Below are 19,482 nucleotides of genomic sequence, written 5' to 3'. Positions count from 1 at the left end.
GACGGAGGGTGAATGCCATTGCCGTGTTCCTTAAACTGGTGACCAAGCATGCCACATACAGCACACCAGTCGGGAAGCCTCTCGTACTTGACTCTGTATATCTGTCTCTTCCCCTCCCTAATCATAGAGACCGCATTCTTTAGAGGGTTGTTGACGTTGATTCTAACCCACACTCGGTGGAAGTTGCCGACAAAGTCATGTGAGTTAGGTTCAGAGAAAAGAACCTCTCCCACTTTTGCTGCCAAAGGAGCCACCAGATGGCCATACAAGTCTGGTACGTCATGGATTTGGATCCATATGTTGATTGTCTCAAGTTTCACAATGGACGGCTTCGTTATCCTGTCATATGGCAGCAGAATCACCGCATCTCCCCTGAAATTCCATGGGCCGTCGTTCATAACTCTCTCCCAATCACCCAAGCAAGTGAATGTGACCGTATACAAGTTTTCCTCCAGAGGCTTGAACCTGGCCTCCTGCGCAATATCCCATGCCGATCTCATGTTTCTGAAAAACCAAGTATGACTGTAGGTTTTGGAGGTGTTAACCCTAGCTAGGGCTACCCATCTCGGCCCCTCCGGCGGCGCAGGTTGCTCATCGAAGACCACGTCGTCCAAGTCCTCCTCCTTCAATCCCAACTCCTTCATCATCTGCTCGACATCACTGATCCCGGAGGAACTAGCTCCGGAATTCTCCATGAATACTCTCACCCGAAGAACAGATCGGGTAGCTTGATGGGGAACCCTAGTTTCCGCCGACCCCTTCCTTGCCACGAGCGAGACGACAGCCCTGGGAGGTCGTCCCCTCCTTGCCGCGTCGAGAACGGGGTTTGATCGGTGGTAGGGAACAAAACTCGACGGCGGCGAAGATTGCCCCTGGAGAACTCGGCGAAACCCTAACTAGAGGGAAAACTGTAGGACAGGCCATCTAATTCAAAGGTAGCCATCTAATTCAAAGAATCTTGCCACCAGTAGAACGCCTGTCAGATTAGGTTAGATGTGTTTTTACGGCCGGAGCCGGCGACAGTGCCGGTTTAACCGCCCAACAAAAAGCCCACCAGCGCGGAAACCCTAAGGCCCCAGCTGCCCAATTCCCCGGTCTAGCCCAGCAACACCGCGGCCTCAATCTCGTCCCTGCCCAATTCTCGTCTGTCTCGTCTCGCGCCGCCCCTCCTTCCCTCCCTCCTCTTTTCGTGCAGCGCAAGAGAGGCGCAGCAGCCTGCAGCCCACAGAACGTAGGCCCGATCCCGAGCCGGCCCTCCTTCCCCTCCCTCCCCCTCAAGCCGTTGCAGCAGACCGCCGCCGCCGCCGCCGCCGCCGCGGGCATCTCCTCACGGAAAAAGGACGTAGGAGCGGCGCTGCTCGCCCGCCGGCCTGGGAGCAGGCCACAGCTCCTCCTCCCTCCTTTTTTCGGTAAGCTGGTCGAGCCCTTTCCCCACTCGCGCCTTCTCCACCAGATTGTGCCCTCCCGCACTCCTCCTTCTTCCTTTGGTGCGAGTAGTTCGTTATCGGCGCTCTGTAACTCCTTCACGAGCAAGAAGTAAAAGATCAGCCGCTCCATCCCTCTGCCGAGGACAAGCGACCGCTCTTCCTCCCTCCATTCCTCTAAGATTAGGGTTATCCATATGTATGCATCTAAGATTAGGGTAGATCGTATTGGTGAAGATATTGGGTCTCTATTGCTGTCTACTCCCTCCGTTCCTAAATACTTGTCTTTCTAGGCATTTCAACAAGTGACTACATACGGAGCAAAATGAATGAATCTACACTCTAAAATATGTCTACATACATCCGTATGTAGTAGTCATTTGAAATGTCTAGAAAGACAAATATTTAGAAACGGAGGGAGTATATTGTTATGTTACTGTGCTGCTTTCTAAAAAAATTTGAAGGCACAGAAGATAGGATCAGAAAAACTTCAGCATTTTTTGTTTTGTAATTTTGATAGGATCAGATGACCTATCTTTTAATTTATGTGGCTGCAGCATATATGTTGCTTCAGTGATGGCTATGGTTAATTTTTCCTGAAAAAGAGAAGGAACATAGAGAATTAGCTATGGTCCAATTCCAATGGATGGAAGGGATTGGATTGGACTTGAGTATCTAAACAGGAAAATATGGAAGAATAACTTGTTTGAACATGCTTAGGATCAGACTTTCTAATTATATGGATAATATACGTTTAAGGACCAGACGTCATTATTATGTGTGTAATTGTGATGTATGCAATTGTGAGAGGCGATTTTCAGACCTATCTTTATATAATTTATATAAAGCCATTGTCAACCTCAAGCTATAAAAGTGAACAGTGTTTTGTGCATGGGACAGCATTTGAGATGTCCAATGCAACATGACTATCTTATTGACTATGGTGTGAGCACCAAGTAGGATTATTTAGCAATGTAGGGCTCATAACCATCGCTAAACTACTTGTGCCATGGATGACTGCTCCCTCCATATTCCTCAAACAGTTCGTGCCAAGCATTGTTTAACCCGCAAACAGTCCGGACATGCAATGTTTAATACGCCATGCACAGATCCCCATGAGTGATGTGCAGAGATCAATGGTAATGGTGTTGAGCGTAGGCTCGAGTAAACCATGGTACCGTTCAACATTTTCGATGTAATTGTGGGTTAATTAAGGCTCATGTGTAGGGATTTGATGAATATTCATGCCTAATTATATATGTATATAAGTATAAGACTCATGCATACATTGACGTAGTCTGCGTATAATTATTTTATGTCTCATATAAAGTGTGTAATTTGACAATTCTATACATGCTTTTTGTGGGGGTTGAGGTGGATAACACTGATTTCTTTAGCAACACCCAACTTATTGTCTGCATGATCATAAGTTCATAACACGTCTTGGGTTTCAAAACCTGAAAGTAATTTTAGCTTCCACATTATTAACAAAATAAAGCGAGTTTGGACATGCATTGAAGTTACATCGCTTCTCAGAAAGGAAAAGGAGGTGTCCATTCAAAAGCATCACTTTATTGAGCGTACAAACGAACATTAGTTACATTAGTAATTAGTATCGAGAAACACTCCAATTTGATTCTGATCTTGTACAAATGAAGGTTATTATTTCAACAGTGTGCTCCAAGCGTGGGGTTTACACTGTACAGAAAATATTAGGAAAAAATGGCCACAGATGATAAGATTGTTGAGGGAAAGAGCGGAACTAAAAGAAAAGAGATGAAGTAACAATGATTAAAATTGTGATAAAAGGCAAGCTACCTGCTGTTCCATTGGGCCTAGATTTCGTTCATATTTAGCTTTCCACGCAAAAATTCACCGAGTATACTTGCCTCTGGTGTAAACGCGCTTCAAGCCCCCCTTAGCTTTTGTAGTACGTATGTCGCGTGCTATGTGGAGTGCATGATGTTTGCAAAAACCTTGTGCCTTTAGATGTACAGGTTTGGTCTAGCGTCCAGATTCATAACCCTTTAGTGCCAGCATGATTTTAGCTGGTAGCTAAGGAAAATAATAAGCTGTTATAGTAATTCCCTGCATCAGCTAGGGGGTTAAACCTCTAAGCAGTTTCGCAGATCAAGTTGTGTGTTTGGTGAGGGGAAGTGTCCTGGTTGACCTGTTTTGGGCTGGGGCCTTCCATGTGATAATTACTTGTTCAATTTCTGTAGCTGCTGTTAAATTAGTTTATTTTATCAGGCATCTTGATCCCTTACGAGTATATATTTTTGTTTGTCTCTTTCGTTTTGTAGGGTCTGAGTGGTAGCTAGCTACAGAACTGTCAGATGGAAAAAGAAGACGACGAATTTCCTTTGGAGGGGAAGGATAAAATCGTAGATTCTAACAATAGGGTGAAAGAGCTGAAACTTTTCACGGCGACATGCAGCATGGATCGTTACGATGTCAGTATCATGATTAAAAAGGGTCCTGGAATAACGGAAGATACATACAATCTCATGAAGGACTTCCAACATAACACAATCATACCACATCGCAACTTCTACCGCGACCGCGACAGCAATCAAGGAAGGTTAGCTATACCTGATGCAGGAACATCATTCAAGTCCTGGGTAGGAAGCAGTGAAGGGAAAGATCTTCTGATTGATGGAAATGGAAACATGTCATCATTGTTCAAAAGTATGATAATGTAAGTTGTAATTTAATTAGATTATTACTTGGAAGTTCATTTCATTTTTTGTTTGGAAGCTTACTTTTCTCTCTATGCAGTGATATTTGTGATGCTGTGGAGAAATCATCTGCAAAGGGGATTCTGATAAAAAAAACCTTGATTGGAATAATCTTTACATTGCAAAGGAAACAACTCAGAGGATTCTTCTCCTAGTAACAGAAGGTACTGATCCTCTAATCCCACTTGTCAAATTCTGTTTCGGTATTACACCCGAACGCAGTGGTGCGTAGCTCTGTTGCGTAGTTAATAGACTAGACTTTCTGTTAATATTTTTTTGTTACCATAGTTGTAAAAGAAATCCATGTAAAGTTTTTCTCCGTAGCTCCAAGTTCCCTAAACAGCATAAGCGATCTCTGTTCTGACTTAGTAAGCACTTTTTACTGCAGCGGAAACCTTACCAGGTGGGATTTCCATAAGTGTGTTCTGGAAACCAGTTTGGGATATTATAGCATGCTGTTACGACCAATGGAAAACTAAGCCCAATTCTGAAGCCCAAAGGTTTATTTCTTTTATTGGTCAAGTGAATTTTTCTGTGAGGGCCTTGAGAAGATATCCAGATAATTGGGATAATTACACAAAGGGGGAGTATCTGCTCTGTCTTATAGCAGCTGATCAAGGGAAAATGAGATCTGCGTGTCGGATAATAGACATTTCATGGCCTAAGGAAGATGGAAAGCTACCAGATGTGCTGGACAAAATTATGGAGCATGAAAGCAAGAGCAATCGCCATTACAATCCAAGCAATCCATTTGATTATATGCTTCTTATAAGGAATGTGTATAAACATTTCTACAAGTTTCCTTATCAGATCAAGATAATTCACTTTTAAAACATTCTGTAACTTACTAATATGCATAGAGTTCAAGCATGTTGTGAGTGCAAAAAGATAAACAAAGAACTACCAAGGCCATGAAAATGCTCTGATTGTTTATTCCTAGGACAGCTTGAAATATGAAATAAATGTAAAATACAGAGTATAATATTTTTAGTCTGAGCTGTTTGTTAACTTGGATAGACAGTGAAAATTTTGGATCTGTGACCTTAACACCTTGTCTATTACAGTACTAGTGCACAGTGATTCAGCACTTACAATGTTTTGTTCCTATTTACAGCAAAGGTTTAATGGTACAAGAGAAGGTTTTATAAAGATGTTAGAACAATGGTCACCGAATATCTGGCAAGACTTGTATGATGCAATTGGTAAAATTTACATCTATCCTGCTTAATTTTTAACTGTATTAAGTACTTGTTTGACAGTGTATTCTTGATTTGAAGGTTGGCCATGATAGGTTCTTCTACTTGGAACTGTTCACAACTTGCATTGATTTATGTCTTGCATCATCATGTACTTCAGAAATAGGTAACTTTAACCTCAATGTTTAATCTTACACGTTTCTACCTTATTTTTGAAATCATTGCCACCAGTGTTTTTTTTCATATCACCTTTCCGATTGCTACTTGTCAATGTATTAATGTTTATATGACCTGCCATCAACAATTTGGCAGTCATCAGGTGCTCTGTCTCAATACCTCAGGTGTAGACATAGATATTAATGAGACCCTTGCTGGCTGGTTAATGGGATCAGCACCGCTGCCGAGCCCAGAAAATTTCGTTCAGACTATGAGGATGTTTCATCACCAAGTTTTACCATGTACAAGAGTATCTGCGCATCTCGTATGGAATCTTGAGGTATACGACCTGAGTTTATTGCTGGTTCTTTGTCATACCATGCGTAGTGCCCCTTGCTGCTACTCTTTCAGATGTAGAGTAGAACAGAAGTACTACTTGAGAAGACTATTGCCCGCTCAGGTGTTGAGTTGCACACTTGTATTTGACACGTTCTCATGTAAACGTTGTACTGGTAGCTCCTGGTCTTGAGGATAGACCGGTTCTCTTGCCATGCATGCGCCTCTGTGTGGGCTAACGATTCTCCGACTTTCTCTTCTTACATTTTTTTATAGCAGAGACTCTCTCTCCTTACATATATGTAAGGCTAACAAATACAGTGTGGCAAATTCTGCAAAACCTCAGAGGGTTCTTTTTCTCCGCACCTCCCTCCCATGTCTCCTTTGACGGCGATGACGTGTCCTCCCTGCCACGTGGTGTTGTCCGCCTCACTGTCAAGTCTCGTCCTTGCGCCCCATCGAGGCTGATTTCAGTATTTTCACCCTTTTACGGAAGTTTAGAGCCGGATCTGACCTCCATCCAAAATTATTTTGGGATTTGATTCTTTTGCTACTGTCAAGAGCCTTGCGGTAGGCGTTTACACCCTACCGCCATCAGGTCCGGCTAAACTTTAGCAAAAGAGTCAAAACACAAAAATCAGCCCCCCATTGACTCTTAAAGCAGCCTCCCTTGGGGCACTTGCCGCCAAAACCGCCGGCCATCTCTTTGGCCGGTGGCCTGTCTGCGACGCTTCCTCGCCCTTGCCATCCAACGTCACGGGCCTCATCAACTCAAGCTTGATCTTGTAGCCGCCAATTTCTACCGGTACCACTCCATCGACCACATCAAGCCCAGCCATGAGCATCACATGCCTGACCCCCACCTGGCTAGACGACTAGAACACCATATCATGTGGTTCTTTGCCACGATTGAGGGCGAGCACCTTGATGCCATTGTCCAGCCGTGGTTGTCCCATCAGACGCCTCCGCCTATATCATCTGGAGCTGCCTTTTTTTTGAGAGCACGCACACCGGTTGTCATATTTTTATAGAAGGCAAAGATAACTAGAGTATACGCGCGCTTGCGCCGCATCGAGAATAGGTACGTCTAATCGGTGTGTATTCTGACATTATCAATTGTAAGTTTTGCATGTGCAAAATCAAGGGCTGATAATGCATGCATGTATTTTACATGTAAAATAGCAGGAGAGGTGAGGTACGGCTAAAAAAACATGTGAAAAAGCTTGACTTGTCCTTGTCCGGTTCTAGGACTCAAATATGAGATACAAATATCTTGGGTAGTTCAGTTTTGCCGAAACAACCCTCATTTGTGGTCTGTACACTTTTTCATGGTTCCTTCCTGAACTGCACTTATCCAAATACATTTCTCACATCACAGGAACCACCAGCTTGGCTTGGTTGGAGATCCTCAATCATAGTTTTGCATCCAAACTTTTTGACCTGCAAGAATCATCATTAGAATCCGCACTGAACACTGGCAAATAACATAGTTAACAATTAATTCCTTCATTTCAAAATATTTGAAGTTCTAAATTTGTCCTAAATCAAACCTACTTAATTTTGACCAAGTTCATCTCCATTATGGACGCATGTCAACTTACTGACGGATTTGCACAGTAGCAATCTATACTTCACTGGGCTCAAATCACCGTCCTCTCTTTCTATTAAGTTAAATAGGTCGTGTTGAATCTTGCAGCCTATATGCCATGCCAACAGTTGATTAACATGCAGAGCATATAAGCATGCAACAAAACATGCTAATCCAAGCGAAATCAACCGTGACGCAGGGCGGCAATCTGTGGATTGTCTGTGTTAATACAAACCTCATCTGAAAGGCCTTAGACCAGCTGCAATAAAAAATAAGAAAACAAAATCAAACTGTTAGTATAAGAGATGTATCAACATGACGGAAAAGCTTGTCCAGAAAAAGACATTGAAAGGGAGATAACATTACAATCTTGTTTCTATATGTGCAGCCTATAACAGAGCAACCACAAGATCCTGCAACTAATCTGTATTGAGTTTGTCTGCATCAAAAGCTTCAGCAGTTTCACTCCAAAAAGACACTGTAGCTATTTCCCTGGAATAAATAAAAAAACATAGTTAGAACTGAAGCTACCGGCATACAAAATATTCAGAATGCTACCAAGCACAAATACATCTGGAAACTATGTTCATCACAGACAGGGGCGGAGCCAGGATTTGAGCATAGGGGGGGCCAAAGAGACAACGCTCGCAACTGTGGTACATGTTCCTATTTTGTGTAGCGATATAAACACAGTGATAGACGCATGTTCAACAATTACCAATCTATATTTAGTTCTAGTACAGCTACAAGATTTCTAAGGGTTAAGAACTGAAGCAAGTCGTTAGAAAGAAAGCAAATTATTTTTTCACTTCATTTTTTGAAACGAAATTCTAGCTAATATGAAGACAAAATATAATTAGATCTATATTTCTCATCTGATCACATGTAACAATTTAAGGAACTAACACATCAGCCAGAGCAGATTACCCAAGTGTATCTACATTGAGAAGTTTTTTTGCGGGGAATATACCTCGAGAATTTGATCCAACTACAATTTCACTGGACATGCCTGATTAAGACATCAGCGAATCAGCAGCAGCCTTCGGAGGATGATGAATACCCAAATTGTAGGAACGTTTAGAAGAGGAGGCTTTTCCAATCTGAATCTGGTCAAGAGTAACCGCAAGAAAAACAGAGGCGGCAGGACGGCGGCGCTGATCATGGGAATTTTTTATTCCTTTTTTTAGACAAGGTAGATTGTTTTTTGAGGGATTTGTTTGAGTATTAGAGAGAAGCTTTTTGTAGAGAGAGAGATTTGTTCAGAGAGGCAATACTCAGGGGAGATGAGCTAGGCTTCATTGGGCTTTCCTGTGGGCCTTTCTATTATTGTCACGCATGTCCGGTGAATTTGATCCTGATTGAGAATTAGGGGGGGCAGGCCCTGCTCGCCCCCCCTTGGCTCCGCCACTGATCACAGAGTAAAGCAAGCGGACATTGCATTGGTAAGTCCAAAGGTTCTCTTCGAGTTAGCTGTTGCTATACTAATCACATCTATAAATATAGGGAAGGACATCCATTCATGTAAAAACTGGTAGACAACATTGCCAATGAAACACAATAAAAAGACAATCTATACAACATGTGTTTAGCTAATTGATGTTACTTGGTATACTCTAGAACGACCTAATCTTGTAAGTATAGCGCAACTTACTTCCATGCACAGGATGAATCTCTGTATTTTTTGTCTATTTCATCCGCCAAGCCACGAAACGATGGTCCACAACACGAAAGGAATATTTCGTTGCCTTGATTCAATAAATTCCAGGTAAATAATCATGTCCCATAAACTTATCTAAATGTGCTTTGGGTATGGAGCCTTGCATGGAGCAACCCTGCATCCAAATTTCAAGAAAGAGTTATCACAAACCCCAACTTCCAAAGAACATTGTAGGATAATCACACAAATAGAATAGGACAAACAGAACGACATAAACAGAAATTAGAAACACCAAGGGAAAAGCAAGGACCAATCTTTATCTTTTTCTAAGATGTCCATTGCTTCGTCTTAGTGCGTACAACGGTGGAGCGCCATGGTGAACAACTAATTTCATCCACTATATGGTAAAGGTAGGTAAAACAGGATTCTTTTGAAGCTAATCAGATAGTGTAGACTGAGTTGTTAGCAATATGTGCACACCTTTGGAAGGAAGAAAACCTTGGTTTAATAGATGTCCAGAACTCTTTACTGAACATAGAAAAATATGTACAGAACACAATAGCCCATTTTCACAGTAGTGAAATAACATGCGTCTACATAAATAAGACAACAGCTGCTAATGAGGTACCGAAACCATGTGTAACCTGCATCCAAAAATCTCAATGACAACACCCCAAGGATTGTGTGATTTCACCATGGAACCAACATACACGGCACTAAATCTGGCGATGGTTCAAATGTATGAAATCACCTTCAATCAGGAACACAAACCAAGAATCAAAGAAAAAATATATTGCTCGTACAGATCTCATCATAACATTCGCTTATATAGCACTTATTGATGCCAAAAGAAAACTTGTCTTACTTCATGTAATCAGTACCATAAAACTTCCCTTTTATTCTAACCAGCAAAAGGGGAAAAGGTCCCTGCTCACCCCATCTAAAATAACAGAGCACTAGAGCCTACAAACCAGGAACCACATGAACAGAAAAAGAAAAGGCAAACCAACCATCTTCAATACAAACTGCCAAGCTCAGTTTAACCATATACTAACATGCACCTACCCTTTCATCCACCATGAAAGAGTGGCATCGAATCAACTCGTTCTTCACACAATGTAGGCCGACAAAACTAAATAGAATAGCCATAGCATCAGCAAGACACACAAATCATGGATCGACCAACAAAAAAAAGTACCTCACACTGAATTAAAGTAGACCAAACTGCAAAACCAATAGGTCTAGTGTTGATAGTTCAGGGAGTTCAATGGGGATAATTCAGACATCACATAATGATTAATCTCACTACAAAGCTAGTGATGCTAATGTTTACATTATAAGCCTTATGATACAGGTAGCATTTAGATGTGTGCATATAGATGCACGGAATAATGGACATGAGAGTATTAAAGAACAATGAAAAGGACCATGCCAATGATTGACGCTAGTAGAAAAAAATCAGAAGAAACCCGCACTTGAGTGAACTGAATATCATGCATATAATTGGATTCTCTAGATGAAAATAGCATGTGTGCTAAAACAATATTATCTCATATCTCACAAAAATCACCGACTTCCTGTTTTTGGAAGCCATTTATGAAAAATTTAGTTCCATATTTGTTGTAACTTAAAACATCATAGATTATGAGGAATTACAAATCAAGACAGTTAGCTAGAGTGTGCTCTTACCTGAATTGGCTGGTCTGCGACAACAAAAAACACAGAGAAATGATTATGGTTCATGGTCGCACACGTTTCCTCTCTGCAAACCGTGTCGGAAGTACATGTATATCACACACGTTTGTGCTTTACAGACCATGTGCGCCGTAACGACATGGAGAGCATATTTTGACCCTAATTAAATCACTGCTATTTAAAATTGTACTAAATTTGAATTTGAAAGCTGGCTATAACTTTATTCATATCCATCAGGTTAAACAACCAATGCATTATTCGATTCACAGATACACATGTTCAAGAATTACATAAGCACCAAATAAAGAATGATGAACCAGGGTTGTATACTTGTACTATTAAACACGGTAAAGAAAGATGCAAAAGACATTCTGGTTGCTGAACAAGGTGAAGCGGAATGCCCATATTGTGCTCTCCTCCATGCAGAAGGCACGCACGACTTTGTCCAGCCCCTTGTGATGGCCGACCGCCCATCCTTCACTATCTTCATGACTCTTGAGGGCATCTAGATAGTCATCGTGTTATGGTAGAAATACTTTAACCTTTGCATGCCCACTAATCATGTAGTTTGAGAGGTAATCTTGAGTAAACTGCTTCGAGAACAGCTGCAAAGAAAAAAGATTCGGGCATTGTCATGTAACACAACTCATTATGGGCAGTAAAAGGAAGGTTACAGAGTTCTTACTTACCATGCTGCAGTTCACTGTTGTCTTGCATAAAGTGTAAACAAACAGTTTGATTGACATTTTTTGACCCATTTTAATAACAATCTTTATCAGTTTCCTCTCTTGAAGCTGGGTCATGAAAGGGTCGAAGTACGGATCTTTACCAATGACATGTACCTAAAAGCACCAAGTTAACTTTAGAAGCTAAACATCAATTGCAATATGATGTAGTACAACACTCCCCCATCCCATTATATAAGATCTTATAGCATTCAATATATTCACGGCGTGGATGAATAAACATCTTATATTATGGGGCAGAGGGAGTTTATTACGTTTCTACAAATATCAGCCAATTAACTGCAGTTAACTACTGCTGTGTTGTTGGTGTTTTGCTACTCTTCTATGTATATCTAGACATCATCAGAATGTTAAGGTAACACTCTTGGTTTGAGACTACGTTTGCCAAAGGTTGCCACACCTAAGGTTATGTGACGCCCGGATATTTAAGCTACAGTGAACCTCTGCTAATGATGCCATGTCACCCCGATTACTGTTGCTAATCTCGCGTTAGTTTGAAACCAGTTCAGATTCAAATTCAAAATCAAGCAAACAACAAAAGTTTTCAAACATTAAAACTAAAATGTTCTAGATGTGATGAATAATTCATGAGTAATAATGATGGAGAAACCAACATTTCTTATAATATTTAAATTCACTAAAATAAGCAAAGCTTAGGGCAAAACAATTAATTTAATGCCTTTTATAAAGTTATAATAATATAACTAAATTAGTAGTGTGCGAAAATAATTATGGCAGAGGCCTAATTAGTAATACTAATTTAGGTGCTAACTTGGTATTTTATAAAACTAAAATAATAGAAACTTTAAATGAAAACAGTAAAGAAATAAAAGAAAAATAGAAAAGGAAAAGCAAATCAAGAGAAAACAAAAAAAGGGAACAGAGGAACCCCCCTGCCCACCTGGGCCTCAGCCCAGTCGGCCGGCCCAACCCCACTTGCCTACTAACCCCCCGAGGCCGAAACCCTAACCCACGACCCCCACTCACTCCTCCCACTCCCCCCGATTGGATCGGGGGCTTGACCCGCCCTGACCCCATCACCTCGACGCCGCGTCGATGCCGTCCGGAGCCCGCGCCGATGCCGTTCGGAGCCCGCACCGCCGCCTGGACCTCGCCGGACGCCACTGCCGGCCTGCCTCCTCAACGCATGTCGTCCCCGTCCCACACCTCGCGCCCCGTTGCCAGTTACCCTACGGCCCCGATGTGAGCGCCTCCCTATGCTCCCTCTCCTCCTCTTCCCCCTGCCCCGTTGGACATCGTGGCCCGGCCACGCCCTGGCCGCGCGCGCGCACGCACTCGCGCACCGGCGCCTCGCTCGCGCCCAGCGCCCGCGGCGGCCGCACCCTCCCTGGCACGCGCACGCCGCCCGCTTGCTCTCCCCCACCCCCGCGCGCCAACTGTAGTCGCTGCCCCCTGTCTACGCCTCCGACGCGCTCGCGCAGGCGCCACGCCTTTCGCCCGTCGGCGTCGTCGCTCCTCGCGTGCTGCTCGCCGTCCACCGCTGCTTGCCGCGCCCTCCCTCTGCAGCCAGCGCCGCTACGCCTCGCGCTCGCCCGCTCCTCCCGCTGGCCGCCCTTTGCTTCCCCTGCTCGCCGCAGCCGCCGGCGACCCAGCGCCTCCACTGGCCTGGGCGAGGGCCCAAACGGGCTGACGCCCGCACTGCCCGCCAGCGCCCGTGCCCGTTAGGGCCCTCTAGCCCATTGACGGCCGGGCCCCATGCCACAAAATGTTTTAATCAAAAAAAAAGAATCCAAAAAATAAAATAAATAATAAATAAATACTTAATTAATTAAAGAATTAATTAACTTAATTAATTCTGATTAGATTAACCTAATCAATTAATTAAACTTATTTAATCCTGCTTAATAAAACCCTAATTAACATGTTAGTCTATGACAGGTGGGTCCCACTGGACCCACAACCTAGGTTTGACTCTGGTCAGCTGGGTTTGACCTTCTGACGTCATGGTGATGTCATGCTGACATCACCTTTCACTATTCTGGATAATGTTCGATTTAAATAATAAAATAAATTTCAAAAATGCATAAAACTTTGATAAATCATAGAAAATAAATCGTAGCTCGAATGGGAAAACTTTGTACATGAAAGTTGCTCAAAACGACGAGACGAATCCGGATACGCAGCCCGTTCGTCCGCCACACACCCCTAGCATATCGAACACACAACTTTCCCCCTCCGGTTCATCTGTCCGAAAACGCGAAACACCGGGGATACTTTCCCGGATATTTTCTCCCTTCGCCGGTATCACCTATCCCCGCGTTAGATTACCCCTGGCACCGCGTATTGCCTTGTTATATTTTGTGTGATGCTTTGTTGCTTCGTATTTACTGTTTCTTCCCCCTCTTCTTCTCCGATAGACCCTGAGACCGGCGCCGCTGCTACCCAGTACGACTACGGTGTTGACGACCCCTCCTTCTCGGCTGAGCTTCCAGGCAAGCCCCCCCTTGATCACCAGATATCGCCTATTCCTTCTCTATACTGCTTGCATTAGAGTAGTGTAGCATGTTACTGCTTTCGGTTAATCCTATTCTAATGCATAGCCTGTCATTGTTGCTACAGTTGTTACCCTTACTTGCTATCCTACTGCTTAGAATAGGATGCTAGTGTTCCATCAGTGGCCCTACTCTCTTGTCCGTCTGCCATGCTATACTACTGGGCCGCGATCACTAGGGAGGTGATCACGGGTATATACTATATACTTTATATACATGACACATGTGGTGACTAAAGTCGGGTCAGCTCGTTGAGTACCCGCAAGTGATTCTGATGAGGGGGCTGGAAGGACAGGTGGCTCCATCCCGGTAGAGGTAGGCCTGGGTTCCTGACGGCCCCCGACTGTTACTTTGTGGCAGAGCGACAGGGCAGGTTGAGACCACCTAGGAGAGAGGTGGGCCTGGCCCTGGTCGGCGTCCGCGGATACTTAAAAATAACACGCTTAACGAGTTCTTGGTATTTGATCTGAGTCTGGCCATTTGGTCTATATGCACTAACCAACTACGTGGGAAAGTTATGGGCACTCGATGTCGTGGTATCAGCCGAAGCCTTCGTGACGTCAGCGACTAAGCGGCGCGCGCCGCATTGGACCGTAAGCTCGTGCTTGTATTAAGGGGGCTAAGTCTGCTTCTGGCCGTGTACGCAATGTGCAGGTGTGCAATGGGCGATGGGCCCAGACCCCCGCGCTGACCTCTCTGTTGTGCCTAGGTAGGGCTGCGACGTGTTGATCTTACGAGGCCGGGCATGACCCAGGAAAGTGTGTCCGGCCAAATGGGATCGAGCGTGTTGGGTTATGTGGTGCACCCCTGCAGGGAAGTTTATCTATTCGAATAGCCGTGATCTTCGGTAACAGGACGACTTGGAGTTGTACCTTGACCTTATGACAACTAGAACTGGATACTTAATAAAACGCACCCTTCCAAGTGCCAGATATAATCCGGTGATCGCTCTCTAACAGGGCAACGAGGAGGGGATCGTCGGGTAGGATTATGCTATGCGATGCTACTTGGTGAACTTACCATCTAGTCTCTTCTACATGCTGCAAGATGGAGGCTGCCAGAAGCGTAGTCTTCGACAGGATTAGCTATCCCCCTCTTATTCTGGCATTCTGCAGTTCAGTCCACCGATATGGCCCTTTACACATATACTCATGCATATGTAGTGTAGCTCCTTGCTTGCGAGTACTTTGGATGACTACTCACGGTTGCTTTTCTCCCTCTTTTCCCCCTTTCCCTTCTACCTGGTTGTCGCAACCAGATGCTGGAGCCCAGGAGCTTGGCACCACCGTCGACGACGACTCCTACTACACCGGAGGTGCCTACTACTACGTGCAGGCCGCTGACGACGACCAGGAGTAGTTTAGGAGGATCCCAGGCAGGAGGCCTGCGCCTCTTTCGATCTGTATCCCAATTTGTGCTAGCCATCTTATGGCACCTTGTTTAACTTATGTCTGTACTCAGATATTGTTGCTTCCGCTGACTCGTCTATGATCGAGCACTTTAGAGTTGTGTTGTGATATCTTCCCGTGAGTCCCTGATCTTGATCGTACACGTTTGCGTGCATGATTAGTGTACGATTGAATCGGGGGCGTCACAGGTTAGGTGTGTGTTTGGTTCAAGCCACATCTTAGGCAAGCCACACTATGTTACCACATCACATACACTCAAAAAGTGTGGCAAGATTCTCTTAGGCGTGCCAACTTGTGGCTCACATTTTGAAGAACTAACCCTTTCGCAAGTTTGGCAATATTGTATGGCAAAGTGTGGCACTCCTAGGCCTAGAACCAAACAACCCTTCCTTGTTGCTGTGTGGCCTAGGATTGCATTTAGTCATTCAGTACAATGCTTCTTGCTATGTAGCCTCAGATATGTTAGATATGGCCCTAGTTAACCTACCAATAAATGTGTTAAAAATATATTCAGTTAAATGTCTGATTCAATGATTAATCCCTTATCAGCCCCCGGCCTATATGGTACCAGCTACCAATATCCTGAACAGTGAGTATATATAAGCCATGGGATGAAACTAACCTCGATGGTAAGCAACAGATGTTCCCAATACTGTACTCTGTAAGTACATCTAAAGGCATGTTAAGCACAAACAGGCTAAACATCAACCAAATATATCCATGGTAGAGAACATAATCTCCAAATGATAGCTTCATGGTGAAGGTTTAAGCACGCTAGTTAAGAAAAATAAGAAGTGGAAAGGTGTGTTATTAACTACAACATGCCTAATATTTAAAAACAAGCAAACATAGTCATTCAAAATTGTATTGTGCAGGTCTAAGTACACTAGTTATTGTTAAATCAAATGAAAAGGTGTGTTAAATACTCCCCCCGGTCCTTTTTACTCTGCATATAAGAATTGTCTGAAGTCAAACTTCATAAAGTTTAACCTTATTTATATGAAAAAAATATCAACATCTACCATGCTAAAGTTCTACAATATGAAAATTTAAGTCATGACACATCTACCGATATTGATTTCATATTGTGAATGTTGGTATTTTTTCTATAAAGTTGGTCAAACATTACGAGGCTTGACTTTAGACAAATCTTATATGCGAACTAAAAAGGACCGGAGAGAGTACAACATGCTTAACAACAACCAAATATAGTCATTCATAGAGCTATTGTTAAAATTGGTATTCATGAAATTGAACTGCACATTTCATACTAGCACATATAGAACATCACATTGTGAATAGCTGAAATAAACAAGGCATACTACGAACAACCAAAGATGGCAATTGAAACTGGACATATGCTAACTACAAACAACCGAACAACCAAAAACCATAGAAATAAACAAGGCGTAATGCAAGCAACCAAATATAGCAATAAATACTGAACATGTTCTCACTACAACAGGGGATCGAGAAAACAAATCATGGGATACCCCTGGTGAAGAGGCACGGCAAAACAAATCATGGGTTTCCTCACTTGTCATAGATTGGCTCCTCCTCGTGGTCGCTGTCGATGAGGTCTGACTTGGTAGCTGAGGATCCCAAGCTAGTGTAGCAGAAAGTGTCCTTTAGAAATGACAAAAGGCGCTCCATGGCGATGAAGGATGGAAAATTCTTCATAACAAGTCGTAGGAGATCGGCGGCAGGGCCATGGATGAGATCGACGGTTGTCAAACATGAGGGGCTGGGGGTGGGCAACTTAACCTGTGACATAGCCCACGTCAAGCCATCGCTGTCAACGACCTCGATGTTGTAGCCGACGTCCGTGACATGCTAGAATACTCTAGGCCGCTAATTGAAAGGCTGCGTCCAGTCATCGTTGTCAGCTTCCTTGGCGGCCACCTCGCCGACGTCGGGTGAAGAGGCCGCTATAAAGCTCTTTTGGGCCATTCGTTCCTCGAGCTCCCCGGGAAGCGTATCCGCGCTTAGGCTGCGACGCTCTGGAGTGGGGAGGGAGGTGGGAATGGGGATCTGTGGGTAAGGGGTGTTTCGCATGCGTCATCTAAGAAACTCAGGGCGGGGAGGGCATGTATATCGGTGGGTAACCTGCACAGGACAACCGGCAGAGGTTGACGATGGAGGCGGCGCGGCGGCGGCGGAGGCGGTGACCTAGCTAGGTTTGGAAACAGGGAGGGGTGGTGTGTATGTGTGTGAGCGGGGGATTTGGGGTGAGCGAAGTGTTGGGGATCGTAGCAGAAATTTAAAATTTTCTACGCATCACCAAGATCAATCTATGGAGTAATCTAGCAACAAGGGGAAGGAGAGTGCATCTACATACCCTTGTAGATCGCTAAGAGGAAGCATTGCAAGAACGCGGATGAAGGAGTCGTACTCGTAGCGATTCAGATCGCGGTTGATTCCGATCTAAGCACCGAACCACGACGCCTCCGCGTTCAACACACGTGCAGCCCGGTGACGTCTCCTACGCCTTGATCCAGCAAGGGGAGAAGGAGAGGTTGGGGAAGACTCAGTCCAGCAGCAGCACGACGGCGTGGTGGTGGTGGAGGAGCGCGGAACTCTAGCAGGGCTTCGCCAAGCACTGCGAGAGACGAGGAGGGAGAGAGGTAGGGCTGCGCCAAGAGGGAGATTATCTCGTGTGTGTTGCAGCCCCCAATACCTCAAGTATATATAGGGGAAGGGGAGGGGCTGCGCCCCCATCTAGGGTTCCCTCCCTAGGGGTGGCGGCAGCCCCAAAACCCATCTAGGGTTGCGGCCAAGGGGGGAGAGAGAGGAGGCGCACCTAGGGTGGGCCTTAAGGCCCATCTGCCCTAGGGTTTGCCCCCTCCCCTCTAGGAGGCGCCTTGGGCCTTGGTGGGAGGCGCCCCAGCCCACCTAGGGGCTGGTCCCTTCCCACTAATGGCCCATGTAGGCCTCCGGGGCTGGTGGCCCCTCCTGGTGGACCCCCGGACCCCTCCGATGGTCCCGGTACACTACCGGTGATGCCCGAAACATTTCCGGTGGCCAAAACCATACTTCCTATATATTAATCTTTACCTCCGGACCATTCCGGAACTCCTCGTGACGTCCGGGATCTCATCCGGGACTCCGAACAACATTCGGTAACCGCGTACATACTTTCCCTATAACCCTAGCGTCATCGAACCTTAAGTGTGTAGACCCTACGGGTTCGGGAGTCATGCAGACATGGCCGAGACAACTCTTCGGTCAATAACCAACAGTGGGATCTGGATACCCATGTTGGCTCCCACATGCTCCACGATGATCTCACCGGATGAACCACGATGTCAAGGATTTAATCAATCCCGTATACAATTCCCTTTGTCTAGCGGTATAGTACTTGCCCGAGATTCGATCGTCGGTATCCCGATACCTTGTTCAATCTCGTTACCGGCAAGTCTCTTTACTCGTTCCGTAACACATCATCCCGTGATCAACTCCTTGGTCACATTGTGCACATTATGATGATGTCCTACCGAGTGGGCCCAGAGATATCTCTCCGTTTACACGGAGTGACAAATCCCAGTCTCGATTCATGCCAACCCAACAGACACTTTCGAAGATACCTGTAGTGTACCTTTATAGCCACCCAGTTACGTTGTGACGTTTGGCACACCCAAAGCACTCCTACGGTATCCGGGAGTTGCACAATCTCATGGTCGAAGGAAATGATACTGGACATTAGAAAAGCTTTAGCATACGAACTACACGATCTTGTGCTAGGCTTAGGATTGGGTCTTGTCCATCACATCATTCTCCTAATGATGTGATCCCGTTATCAACGACATCCAATGTCCATGGTCAGGAAACCGTAACCATCTATTGATCAACGAGCCAGTCAACTAGAGGCTTACTAGGGACATGGTGTTGTCTATGTATCCACACATGTATCTGAGTTTCCTATCAATACAATTCTAGCATGGATAATAAACGATTATCATGAACAATGAAATATAATAATAACCAATTTATTATTGCCTCTAGGGCATATTTCCAATAGTCTCCC

At 44.5% G+C, this 19,482-nt stretch overlaps 1 long non-coding RNA gene across 1 annotated transcript; it reads left to right on the top strand.

The window, feature by feature from the left end:
• Nucleotides 1-1,100: 1,100 nt before the first annotated feature.
• On the top strand, nt 1,101-6,063 carry LOC125507165. The gene is made up of 6 exons (XR_007282840.1): nt 1,101-1,409; nt 3,728-4,122; nt 4,203-4,326; nt 4,551-5,364; nt 5,440-5,524; nt 5,671-6,063. It is a non-coding gene; the product is annotated as an uncharacterized LOC125507165 (long non-coding RNA).
• The last annotated feature ends 13,419 nt before the right edge of the window (nt 6,064-19,482 follow it).

Source organism: Triticum urartu, chromosome 1 (genome assembly GCF_003073215.2).
Source record: "Triticum urartu cultivar G1812 chromosome 1, Tu2.1, whole genome shotgun sequence".
NCBI classification, from domain to species: Eukaryota; Viridiplantae; Streptophyta; class Magnoliopsida; order Poales; family Poaceae; genus Triticum; species Triticum urartu.
Note: the sequence above shows the minus strand (reverse complement) of the source record. Positions and strands in the feature narration are given on the sequence as shown.